Here is a 14238-nt window from a genome sequence, read left to right as displayed (position 1 = left end):
TCACACAAAGTGATATGATTTGGGAACAAACGAAAAAACGGGGAACACGGGAATGATTGAATATTAGTTACAAGAAAACAGATTTAAATGGCTACGTGATTCACACCGAGTGATACGCTCAAAGAATAATAAAACAAAATAAAAACGCATGGAAGCACGGAAATGATTCTATGGTGGTTTCTACGGTTCTATGCTTCTATTGTTCTATGGTTGATGATCGAGGTGCATGCCTCGATCATCAGTTATGGTAGGGATTCTTGAACAGTTATCTTTCTTCGTTGTGGTGCCAGAAACTGCCAAAATAGTTGCAGGCCGGATTGCTTAGAAAGTGAGAAAAAATTTCATGGTCCGAAGGTTGAAAGAAATTTAATACCGCTTCTAGCAATAAAAACTAAGAAGCTGCAGGTTGTCGACAAATCTGATATTTGCGCAGGATGTGACTGACAATAAAAATCTGGGCCGTATACATTGTCTGGTGAAAGAATTTGATGTGTTAACTACACGAAGGTATCTGGTTACGCACAATGCAGGATACCACTCGCAGGTGGAAAAAAGCCTGTTTCCGGTTTCCCTAACCAGGAGAAGTCCTGCGCGAAGTTGACCGTCAACAGTAGCTTGAGCAGGCGCCTTCTGCGGACTGTTGCAGTAGCACCTCCCTTGCAAGCCAGTTCGTCAATCTAGGCATGGGTACCGGAAAATCTGTGTTGTTAATACATCTTTTTAAGACTAGTATATTACAGAATGGCCGCCTACCATTGTCCCTCAAAAAGACAGTGTATGACAGCTGCATCATACCGGTACTCGCGTACGGGGCACAAACTTCTAGGCCAACTAAAAGGGTCTAACTTAAATTAAGGATGCCATTGCAGGCAACAGAACGCTAGAAAGTGGTTTTAACATTAAGGGACAGGAAGAGAGCGGAGTGGATATAATTTAATGTCAGCACTGGCACTACTAAGGCAACCTTAACACTAACTATGACAGCTAATATGAGTTACCACTACATATAAGAACTACATTTCGTGAATGGAGACTCTGAGGACATTTTAGCCCAGTACAGGTCCCATCTGAACTTCGCAAATATTTTTCTGTCTATCCTAACCGCTTGGTGGATTGAAGTGACAATACATACACGGATGAAGACATGTCCACAAAATGTGGCAAAAGGAAACATGCACAAACCAGGACAGCGTCACTGCCGTGGACGTATACTTCCTGCAGCAGAATGGCGAGTTTGGCTAGTTGGTATATATGCATAACTAAACCTTCAAACAGCACATCGCTGAAAGGCTCGTCATGTTGTCCTGTTAGCTTGTCCTGCTAGGCCCACATTTTTAGTTGAAGTATACCTTGTACAGCAGGAAGCATCAAAGAAGTGCAAGAACGTTTTACAGCACAATCACATTCACACGTAGTCTAAGTTTCACCAGTCAGCAGCCTGCAACATGTGTGTTATTAGCAAACGACAGGCCAGAAACCAGAATCATACTCTGCCTTAAACCTGTGAAGTCCCAAATGATGTGTTAGTCTGATCACCCAGGTGTGTTAGACACTTAATTCATTAAGCTGAAAATTCCATAAGTGATAGAAATTTAACAGCCATTTTTGAATAGTTTTACTAGGTCCTGAAAGGTTATTTTACGTTTGCGATGCGGCAGTAAGAGTACAAAGCACAACCAGTGCTGCTCATACTACTGTACCACTTACGACATGCGTGTAGTTCTGACGTTACAAATAAATTCGGGTTGAATACACGTTGTTCATTCCAACATTTCACGACCGAACTGAGCGTTGGAAAAGATTGAACACTCAATCGAAACTCGAAAAAAGCATCCAGATCTTATTTTAATCTAATGCTGTACTCTCGGAAATAACTCGATTCATTATTTTATTTTATTGCTACACGCACGGCAATCATTCAGTTTATTGTGCACGTATTTTCACCGAAAACTATTATGACGAAAAAAACGGCTATGCAGAAACAAAACAAAAACCAATATCACGCTAAAAGTACACAATGTGCGTGTAACCTATACACGCCTATATTCGCATATGTACTTATATTCGCACTCTCCAGCTTTCCTTATTTCATTTCGTATCAAAACGTTCGCCTAGCAAAACAGTACAGAACACCAACACTTCACCAAACAGAGGGCTAGAAATTGCTAAGGAATTGATTCTGTTTACAAACGCAGCAGCTAGGTACAAAGGCCTACCGAAAAATCTCCGCAATGCACAAAGCGAGTCCCTCAAATCGTTAGGGCTAACCGCTTACCCGTACCGAAGTTCCAGAGCAACTCTACTACGTTAAATACACTGACAAGAAAACAAGGTTCACTAGTACTCACTTACCTCCACTACTTGGAAGTATTTCTTCGTCTGGTAGATAAATCCATGGTAGTCAAATCACCGAAATAACGAAAGTTGAAGGCGTGCACACCCGTGCCGTCACCGGCCTGTAGCACGCGTATCGATACGGAGTGCAGTTAATACACTGTCGGACGAACGGTCTCCCCGCGCAGCGACTTCCTGTCTCGTGTTCGTTCGAGGGAAAAACTAGTTCCTGAAAGACACCCACCTTGATAAAAACACGTTGCGAAATATATGTCCAAGTTATTGGTAAATACAGATATGAGTTGCCAATTATATACAATAAAAGCTTGAGCGTGGGTCTTTTGTAAAGAAAACACTAATTGTACCGACAACCTAGATTACGGCATTTAAGGCAATTTCAGGGTCTGCGGTGGAAATACAGCTGCCGTGGGGTTTTGGGCGCCGTAAGTTAAAGGTTTGTTATGAGGCCGCAACCACTTGCAGCGTATTTTCCGCGTTTTCGCGCGTCGACGTCGCCCCGCGTTGACGGCGTCGGCAAAAAGCACGGCGGCGTGAGCTAACGCGGGAGGGGCAGGAGGAGAAGAAAACTTTATTGAACAGGTAGATCGAGCTTAGAAGTGGGCGGGGTCCTCAGTCCAGGACTCCCTCTTCGCCCTTTCAGCGAGCCAAAGCTGCTTACTTAGGTCCGAGCTGGCACGTTCACTCTCCCGCTTCTCCAATGCAGCTACGCCGATGTCCATGCTGCTCGCCAGATATCAGCGTCGACGCAGCGCCAGAAAGCATCCGAAAGCAGGCGACATCGTCCGGATTCAATGTCCATATCCTGGTTTGGGGTCATTACATTCGAAGAAAACAATCGTTTTTTTAACGTGCGGTAATTTGGTGCCTTCAGGCACATTACAAGCTATTTCTGTTCGAAAGTGCGCAATCCTCCGTGGCTAGCTTGGCTTTCATCGGGGAGATAGGGGGATTGGGAGAGTTTTTTGAGAGTTAAATACGGCGCTCTGGCTACATAGCTTGTAGTGTTAGCATGAAGGGCTTGTCAGCAAGATCGGTTCGTAAGGAACAAAGTTTATCAACGACAGAAATCTACGGTTCATTTAATTTCTTTCGCGGCTACCGTATCTTGCATAGGGGGAACGATCAAGCGCGATAGCTTCTGTTGGCTTAAATAGGGAGCCTTAGTTACATCACTTGCAGTATTAGAATAATTGACCTCGCCTCAAACATCGGTGCGTAAGAAACAAGCGTTAGCACTGCCGAAATTTGTCAAATACGAACAAAACGAATCACCCGACAATATTAGTTGGCAGCCTCTGTTAGGGGACCAAATTCTTCGGCACGCGCATTGTTTTCAGGCGTGGTAGAGTGGATTGGAGCTTAGGTGCTGGTGTTGTGTTTTGAAAGTCTATGGTTCGAATCTTGGCGAAACATCACGCATTTTTAAAATTTGTTTTTTTTTCAATAAGGTGGTCATCGACTTTTTTTTTCAAGGCAAAAACAGGCATAATACCTTGCCGTTTAACCTACAAGTCACGTTTGACGGTAACCTCAGTATCAAGGCAGCCCCGATATTTGCTTTGCTCACACTTTGAATTCATGAAGCTCCAGTCGGTACGTAACACCAAGGTTAAATCAAATAGCAAGTAAAGTTGTGCTAATTGCGTCTTCGTTCATCATCCTATCTTATTTTGTTCAGATTTGGCGGCAATGACTCCGCCCCCCCCTCCCCCCCCACCAAAAAAAACCTTACAAGGCTCACTGGCAACGTCGCTTGTAAACGAATTCTGCACTAAGTCCCTGCCCCTCTCCGTGAGGTTCGGTATTGGGCTACTGTTTTTAAGGTCAAAGGTTCAAAGCAATAGTGGTTGATTACAATACTTGCACAAAACCCCTCGTTACAAAACCTTTACAAAACACATACAAAACCCCCCGGTAACTTCAGTACAGTACGCCTGGGGAGAGTTTGAAAGTAAAGTATAGCAGATATAACTAAAAAAATGTAACTGCGATAGACATGTTCGAAGTCAAAAAACGGACATACCAGCAACATCTGAACAAAGTCAGCAAAATACGTCTAAATACCGTCCCCAAATGAAGCAGCAGCAACATCGAGAGTACGTCTTTAGCAAAGTAAAAAAAAAAACGTGTGACATTAAGGTACCAGCAACGTTAACTCAACATCCAAGAATTCTCATTAAAATATTGCACGTTGTACGGATGTCTAATAGAGATACTGCTGGGACATAGACGTTCGGATCTTTTTGGGACGTCGCACGGATGTTATCCACCTCTACTCATGTAAAGCTAATTATCCAAGTGTCGTCAAAAATGTAAGGTCACTCGTATTGCGTATTCTGTGTTAGATTCCAATACAGGCAACTATTGTCCTCCATTGATTTTAAATTTTATTACATTGATTTGACTCTACGCACCGCAGCCGATTAAAAAAACTCTTTTCATTATTTCGGACGCAAACGCCTGATGTACCATTTCTCTTCAATGTGCCGTTTGTTTCTTTGTCATTCAACAGGAAACAATATTTGACGCAGCCGCAGCTCCCACTCAAACGTTTATACAAGGCCCTTAATTTGTCATAGACTTGGTGAAATTTTGCGAGGTTATCGAGTTGTCGAAGCGGATAAATGTGATGCACCGGGTGAACACTATGCCAAGCGTTCGTTGTGCGATATCTCGAGGGCTGTTCACCTCGCCCGTTCTTTTGCGTTCGCCACTACACTGGGGCGCAAAGACGCCGAGCTCGCGATTCCGGTTACCGCCGGTTCTAGAGAGTGCTACCACTGTTCACTTTGGAAGAGATGGGTAAGCCTGCGGAGAAAAACGTCCGGGCTTGAGAGTAATGCAGAACTTTCAGCGTCAATTTATAAATACACATGAGGCTCAACAACCGGGTCTCCGACGAACGGAGAAGAGCCGCCCACCTTGCCTCACATTTTGATGCTGCGCCAATTTTTGTACTTATTTAAAGTCACACTGTAACAAATGCGAACAGCCCTCCGCAGCGGTCCTTTTCCACTGAATTGTGAGAGAAATTCCAACAATATTTCACCAGACCGTCATAAACTACCATAATATTTTTTTTGCAGTGGCCGCCAACTAACTGCAAATATTTTCCTGATGCAGCTGCTCGCACAGGATACGACAGGTGAAGCACCATCTTGCTGCCGCTCTCGAAGACCGATGCCGCAATGGTGCTTCCTCTGTTTGGCCGTAAGACCTTCATTAATCAATATAATACACTGAAGGCTGTGCATCGGCTTTTCCACAACCAGGCCCTCTACTAGAACGCCGCCTTCCATGTTGCCTGTCTCGATCATAGTCTACTTTAGTTTGTAGACTGTTGAAGGGAAAGGCCTTCACGAAAGTCTACTTCTTCTTTATCGGTACGGCATGCAGCTCCCGTTGCGACACGTGCAAAGTTGATGAGACAATCGCGCATGTGCTTTGTCATTGCCCCATTATAATTGAGAAGACAAGCGTTGGCCGCTGAACTCAGCCGATCGGACTATCAACTGTTCACAGTAGCGAATATCTTAGGATATTAACCCGTACAATCGACTTCGAAAAAGGCAACAAATACCCTTCTTTTTTTCAGGAAAGACGCAGGCTTAGATGAAAGACTATAGTGCCCACAAAGGGACTAAGGTGTGTGCGGGGGCCACTCCTATTCCCGCTTTTTCGCTCTCTTTCATCCCCTAAAAGGCCCTCCCTCAATGCCGCGATGTTATCCGTGCTCTACGCCTGGATACCCTCTCGGCCTTTCCGTTCGCTTTTCTGCTCCTCCTTCTTCTTCTAAAAAATAGTTATATGACCATTACTGCTCAGACAGATATATCATTACTATGTGTTCCATTCAAAAGTAATTGGCTCGGTAGTTCGCAGCTTACTTGTAAATGTAAAGCAATGCTCTCCCTCTGTCCACTCACGGGCATCAGACTCAGCTCTACGGCTACACAAAACGACTGTAATTGTTTCATTAAAGCTTATCCAACAAATGCTATAGGGGTTATATGGTAATAGAAAACTAAGACACCTTGATTATTACGTTGTATTTCAATTACTTGATTATATTGGTTAACCGTGAACATAAAACGCTAAACCCGCCGTGGTAGCTCAGTGGCTAAGGCGTTCGGCTGTTGAGCACGAGGTCGCGGGGTCGATTCCCGGCCGTGGCGGCCGCTTTTCTGATGGAGGCGAAAAGCACAAATGCCCGTGTTTACGAGATTTAGGTGCACGTAAAGATCCCCAGGTGGTCAAAATTCATCCGGAGCTTTCCACTACGGCGCGCCTCATCGCCTGCGTTGCGACGGCGCGTTAAATCCTACAATCAATCAAGTTAAAACGTTACAGTGCCTACTTTCAGGGGCGAACCCCGGGGCTCGCTCTATCAACGCCTCCTGTTGTGGTCTCGTGTAGTCACTGTGCTACAGCACTGGGACACCTGTTTTCCGGCGTTTCACGCGAGAACGTAACGTGTTATAAACGGACACACCAAGACACTCGTTCTCTAGCGCCTCGCGCTAGTTTTTAGTATAGTTCTTAATATGCTGCGGCGAGTGATACGAAGACAACTTACGGCCAGTATGTCTCTCATTTAATTGCCTAAATAAGTTTTAACGCCATAGACGATGTCCTCCCTCAGCAAGCGGGCTATTGGTGTTCCCAACGCGCATCTTCTGCACCCAATGAGCCCGCGCCTTGCAGCAACAGAGAGACTGACAAATGTTTTAATACACTAATACACAGCATGCTTCGCCCCTCCCGAGGTCACATGTGTGGAAATTGCCTCTGAGTTTCACTGTTTACACATACCGCCTATGGAAGAATAATGCCTATAGAAATGTGTTGTAACTCTGGTTTTTGGAAAGCTATTACAACAAAAATATGACAATTTCCCGCTAAGACCACTCTAAGGTTAGGACAAGTTTCATTTACTTGACATGTTAGTCTTCAACAAAGGGCTTTTTACCTGTGTTCTTATTCTTCTTAAAAACTTGCTGTGTCACCTCTATGTCGGACGTTAAGAGCGTTGCTGGTGATCCACCTGTGGTGATTAGAAAGGCTTATATATTTTTTTGTCTTCCTGTAGTGCCCGTATTTTCGTCCGGAAATCTACACGCTTTTACAAGCGCCGCAGCTGGGACGCAGCACCTCCAGACAGTTGTCGAAAGGTTACCGTGCCGCAAGGATGGATTTAACTTGCATTCCCAATCGTTTTGTTCGTTGGCAGCTTGCATCCGATCATGTAGCGAAGGTGCGTTCAGAGTTGCACTCCGGTAGTATTATAACCCGTTGTTTTGAAACTGGATCGATTCGCTGGATAAGGTGCTTAGTTAGCACTGCGCACATTGCGGCAATTAGATGACAAATAATTGCGGCTAGGTACAAAAAGGTAATTTAGTGACTGTGCGGTTCACCTAGAGTTGATTTGTAATTCCTGTTATGGCTTCGTTAAATTTGTGCGTATTTGACCGGCAACTTCAACAGCCTATTGGCCACGCAACGGTTGCGCACGCTGTGTTTCGCGTATGCTAGCTTACCGAGGGCCGTTCCTTACGTCTTAACGAATTCTTTACACGTGAGTACATGCATTTGCAGTGTCTTCGCTTACTGCATTTACATTGTGAACAGCGTAGCGTATCCGGTGATCGTCATGTGAACCGAAAAATGCGGGATAAATATATTTCCAGCATGACTATGTTTTTCAGCATTTTTTAGCCGCACGTTGGCGTTGGATGTGCATTGAGCCAATTCAGAAACGCGAGTTCAACCCTGTCACGTCTGAACGGTTACTACACTCTTCAGAATGCATTAGCCTGTGCTTGATGAGCGTTTGTGTTAGATCTGAGATTTGGAAGTGCACTTTGTTTATCAAAAGGATAATTGCAGGGAAGACCATTTTGTGAAACAGGTTTTGGATAATCTTAGTGTTAAAAACTGAAACCAAAGGCCACTCCCACGTTTTGTCACGCACGAAGACACCTTAGCAGCACAAGACAACCTCTCTCAATAAGTGCACCATTTTGCTGTTTTGTCTACAGGATACCTTGCCACCTTTACCCATGCAATCCTTCCCATTCATACATGAGATGCACCACTCTGCAGTCAACGTTGCTCAAAGACCCCTAACAACGCAATGGATCTTTTGCTGCTGGTGAACACATGTAATTTTCAGCATTTCTGTGTGCTAAAGTTTATGACAAGACCTGCAGCTTGTTTTTTCCAGGTTCCATACCGTTTTACAGTCGTCACAGTGGCAAATTGCGTACCAGATACTGGATGGAGTTCAAGTGGCATTTCAGCATGTATTTTTTCATCTTGCACTGCCCTCTGGAGGTGTCCACCACTATGTCTAATTGAACTTTTTAATTTTTCACGCCTACATTGATGTAAGAGGCACAGACAGATAGACTTTATGGCGTCATGGCACTTAACTCCTCCTCACAGCAACTGCCCACGTAGATTGTAAGTTGTCTTTCTGCGTGTCACTAACTTTGCATGGGAACACGCTGTTCATGTCCACTCTCTTCTCCTTGGCAGCCGCTTGTTGAGTGGCCAATGCTGAATTTGCTGGCCGTTCCTGGCACGGTGCAGAGTACTCGCGTACTGCACCGTCCTTTGGCATTTATCATGATGAGAAGAGGTATTTGGTGTGACACTGCCGCTGCCGGCGTGTTTCATCTCCAGGAGCTCAGAGGAGCTTCCGGTGGCCTGGACGGGGTGGGGTGTAGAGGGCGGCCGTGGGCACAAATCGGCTAGTCCGATGTCAGGCTCTCGTGGGTGTCCCCATTAATGCAGATGAAGGGCCGTTTCTGGAAGGGCGAGAGCTGTAACTGTGGTGTTCCACATCGTGATGCTGCCAGTGTAGTGTACCAGTAGTGTGCCAATCGCCCCTTGGATTCTCTAAGAGGAAGCGTTTTCGCCGCTGGTGTGAAAGCTAATTCCTTCACCTCGAGTTCCGAAGCAAGAGTTCACACAGGGATAGCTACCCTCGGGCAAGATTTGGCAACGCTTACTAGAACCCAGCCATCGCTACCACTCCGAGCCGAAAAAATGGTGGGGAAGCCTACCTGAACGAGCGCAGGACACGAAACGCGATTGACTAGGGCGCAGTCCTCACGACTAAGGAAAACCGGGCAGTTGGTTATTCGCAGTTATAAGTTTTGGATAAGGAGCTAATAAAGCTTGGAAGGCATACACTTTGATCGTAGCAGACAAACATTGCACAGGCCTTCTCGTGGTAATTTCGTGATGCTATTCGAATTGCTTACAAAAATATCAAGTCACCTTCACAATTGATAGGCGAAGACAGAAGAAACAGAAGAGCGGGTGATCTTCACTGGCTTTAATTCGGCGTTTTGTATAGCGCGAAGTGACACTGCTTGACACGCTCACGATCAGCTTCCCAGTTCCTTCGCCGATTGCTGTACTTTTCCGGGGGAGTAGTTTCTCTTTACTGCTCACCTCGTCGGTAGATCCGACACCTAATGCCGCCAAGTGCACACGGTCTCTCTAAACTGGGATAACACCTGTACGTCATTGTCTACCTTATCAATAGGCTCACTCAAGAGTCTCTTTCTGGTCAATGGGCGGGAGCAGTTGGGCGGTTGGGAATAATCAACAAGCACTGACCCCTTACATGACTGATGTAAGCCGTGTTTTACCAGCTTGATCCCTAAGCAAATCATGTGACGTTTTACTGTTCAAACGATTACCTAGCCGCGAGAACGTTTTCGCGGCAATTATTATGTATAACACCGTCACTCGTGTAATTGTTTCAGACGACATGTTGCCGCCTTTTTCAGTCGTTCCAGCAGCATTATGAAGGCACATTGAATAAGGCAGACCATGCTTTGTATGCTATGATAAAAGTGTAGCTCACTAATGAAAACCACGGCCGTTCTCGACTCTCCTCGTCCGGCGCTACGTTTACGGACTTCCTAATACCGGCTTGGAGCATGCGATATTTTCTGACGCATAGTTGGGAAGTTAATAACACGAGGGCAGCAGCAACCAACACAAAGCTCCGCGCCGCATGCCTATTTGAACGATTTAATTTTCCCGGTAGGCCATTAGATCACGAAGGAGAGACATCTTTCGTTTGATCCTGCAATTTGTACATGTCACAAGCCTCAGTGACTCATGGAGAATTCCCGCGCATAGCGGTAAAAAGGTGCTGATCGGGTGAGCAATTGCCGGCATATCACGCAAGGCTAGGTCCACCCGTCAATAAACATCACCTCCACCACCACCACCACCGCGTCTTCGCGCAAGGCAAGAGCCCGCGCAGCTTGAGCTTCGGAACGTCACCAGTGAGCGTTCGCGGTGGCATTTATGCATGAAAGTGGGCATATGGTGTAAATGATATGCCCCCGAGTTTTTTCTTTTGGTATACAAGCGACATATAAGCATGGAAGTTATTTACGCAATGATTTAACAGCAAAAGTTGTTCGATTATGTTTATTCGCTAGCAGAATTCCTGACTTGAGGAATACAGCGGCACATAGATTTTTATTTTTTGCCAAGCTTTACACAATTTTAGGGAAGACGCACATCGCGTATGGCTATACATAAATAAAAAGCCACACACTCCAGAAGAACAGTCTAATCTAATGTGAAATGCACGAAATTACACCAAGGTTGCAGGATTACGGCAAATAAAAGAGCTCCTACCAACACGCATTTATCTGTAGCCCAAGGACGCTAATTCGATACTCTGCCGATTTTCTCGTGGAGGCGAAAAGCGACAACGACCGAAGTGTGTAGGAGATTTCACTGTATGTTAAGGATTCCCTGCAGGTGGTCAAAATTAGTCCGCAGCCCTACACTACGGCGTGCCTCATCGCCTACGCTGGGTCGGCGCGTTAAGCCCCATAATCAAACAATCAGCCTTTATTCGCAAAACATATAATGCATTACACAAAGAATGCACACGTCCACAAACAATTATATTAGAGAACGTATATAACCACCTGTCAGGCAACCGCGTGACACAACTCGTGTTCAATGTAAAGATAACCACTAGGCAACAACCGTCATTTGTGTGACACCAGGTGCACACACACAAACACACAAAAACAGACAGAATGCAGGGGCGGGCGTTCGCAATTTGTTTGGCCGATAAATCCAACGACGGCATACCTATGCCAGCGTCACTATGGCGAACCATCTAAAACTCTCCAATTGTTTCTCTTGCGAGCTGGTTTTTATGCTTTGCTATCCCTGGAGTCTCATTACAGAGAGGCCTGCATTTCCTTTTCCGGCAATTTGCACTGAGCTGCCGAGTGCGACGTTACTTGTTTGCTTAAAGTGCACATTCTTCATGTCCCACAGATTCTTCCGCTAGCGCAAGTTCAAGCATCGCAATGTTAGCCCTACGCCTTTGTGACCGCATGAAAGTCGAGCGATCCAGTACAAACTTTCCGAGAGGTTAAACTTAATCTGCACCATAGAGTCCATCGGAAAACTAAGTATGAAACACCCGTCCTTAAAAATTAAACAGGGTAGAAAAAATACAAAGACAAACTATCTGTCAAGTGTACTGCAACTAGAATGTTCACATCTGGTGTTTACAGATTTTAAAAGTATATATTTCTTGTTAACTGTGTTTCTACCCCGCTGTGCGAGTTTTTCCGGTCAATTTTTCGGAAATATTGATGATACGCGAATGCTTATATACAGCCTGACAATCCTCCTTGACAAATCGTAAATACGATTGTTGAGCGGATAGCAGTTGAACGATGTGCTTCTACAAAGGCGGTATTTTGGGCCGGTTGTTTACTAAGAAATTCATCGTACTAGCGAACATTAACCCAGTAAAAGGAAAAGAGGAGACCAAACACACGCTGTGTTTCGTCTCTTTACCTTTTTTCTAGGTATAATGTTCGCTATTACGATGAATTCCTGAGGCAACTGAGCACACAATGCTAGCTTGTTCGAAGGCAACGGCACTACCGCAGGGCGCTCACTATGTGAATGTACCTATTTAATTCGTTGCATCGAACCTGCAGAGCACGAATCCGTTTCTCCAGATTGTGCCCCATCTTCAGGACATATTTCCTTAAAGCCACCATTAGTTTTAGCAGCTAAGAATGCTGACCAATGTTACTAGGTTAAATGCTGGCAGCATACTTTACAGCAGTGCATGGCAGCATATTCATGGGAGAATATGCAGCTGTGCACTTTCCGCGTCACAAACTGTCAGACATGTGAAGTAACGGGCACGGCGGCGCACAAACTCCGAATGTGAACGCATTTGGTGGCGCCGCAGCTACGGATGCAACGGTGGCCAAGCCGCACCACCCGCAACTTGCGGCGGCAGACAGCAACACGGCCGAATGTGAAAGCCGTAAAGGGAGCGAGGAAAGGGAGTCCAGTCCATCCGGACGAAAACGCACGAAAATTTCGAAAAAAAAAATAAACTACAGGACTTTGTTTCCGGCACTCGTGAGGACTGCGCCCCTGTCAATATCATTGTATGTTTCGTTTGACTTCGCTCCCCACCACGTTATCAGCGTGAATGGAGGGGAGGGGCGGCGTCTCTTAAGCACTGCCAATTCTCCCCCTCGGGTAGGTATCCGGTACCACTCCGCTTGGGAACTCAAGGTGGAAGCAGTATTTAAACACGAGCAGTTGAAACGCGGGCGCTTAGAGACTACCTGTGACCATTGTAAGTTATAAAGTGCTATGGTACATCGAGGTTGCATATCAGGCAACACATTTTAGCGTCTTGTCACTTAACCAGGCAAAAACGCGTAACTTGGATTCGCATACAAAAGAACAATGCTACTTTCGGTTACTTAATTTGCCTCACATAAGCATGAGTTGTCGCCTGCGCTGCATAGCGGTGACTGGCAGCGATTATGCCAGAAGCAAATGTTTGGCCAAGCGGAAAGATGCCTGGCCAGATTTATGCACTAGTGGCAACTCGTAGAATACAGAAGGAGTACTAAACTCTCTTGAGCCCACAAACATAAAGTAAAATGAAGGGAGTGGCTTCTTGTAAGTACAGACAGCCGCAAGTGACTGCTGTTTTTCTAGCCCTCGATATGAGACATTCCTGAGTTCGAGCTGAGAGCGGGTAAGGCCGCTCTAGCACTGCTCCTGTGTGTGTGTGGGGGGGGGGGGGGGGGGCAGATGCGCGAGGGTGAAAGGGAGTTTGGGTGGTGGGAGCGTACCTATAGAAGGAGGTAAATGCAAACACGGTAGATGCGTTGTAAATGCTACAGGGGTGTAAAAAATAAGAATTGTTGGAATGAGTTCATTCGAAAACATTTTAAAAAACAGATTCGGCTTACGGCAGCTAACCTTGTATGGTTAACCTTTAATATAGCTCTATTGCCGACCACTGCTCAAAGCCGTTAGGTGGTGTGCAATGCTCAAAAGGAGGTCCGGATACGCTTTCACGATGAACGCGGCGCAAGATGAGTCGCATAGACCAAGAGGACCCTCGGGCGAATGCGTTGGATGCAGTGGGTTTGGTCGGCTGCCGATCAGCTGAGCTGCCGCTCCCCTTGTGGCTGCCGCTACGTGAGCATAACGACCCCAAAACGTGGCCTTGTGCGCATCGCCGACCGTGGGCCCGGCGGCTCCGGCGATTAGCTTCGAGGGGTGTGTTGGCGATGGCGTCTCCGGTCCAAAGGTTTTACTTGCGCATGCACCACGACCCGCTGGATGAGTCTAGTAAATGGTTGCTTTGGAATGTTTCTCCGGCATGAAACCACACTCACTAACACGCAACTACACCATTTACGAGGGCAATAACGTAAAATGAAGAACGGAATCCCAGAATATCCTAGCAAGGTGAAAAATTAACCAATTATGTAACAATCATATCAAAACATTGCCGCAGTCATGTCAACATAGTTTAGTTAAACAGCAGTT

This window comes from Haemaphysalis longicornis, unplaced genomic scaffold, assembly GCF_048455015.1.
Source record: "Haemaphysalis longicornis isolate Haplotype H1 unplaced genomic scaffold, Haemaphysalis longicornis Haplotype H1 scaffold_8, whole genome shotgun sequence".
Classification (NCBI taxonomy): domain Eukaryota; kingdom Metazoa; phylum Arthropoda; class Arachnida; order Ixodida; family Ixodidae; genus Haemaphysalis; species Haemaphysalis longicornis.
This window is presented reverse-complemented; position numbering follows the sequence as displayed.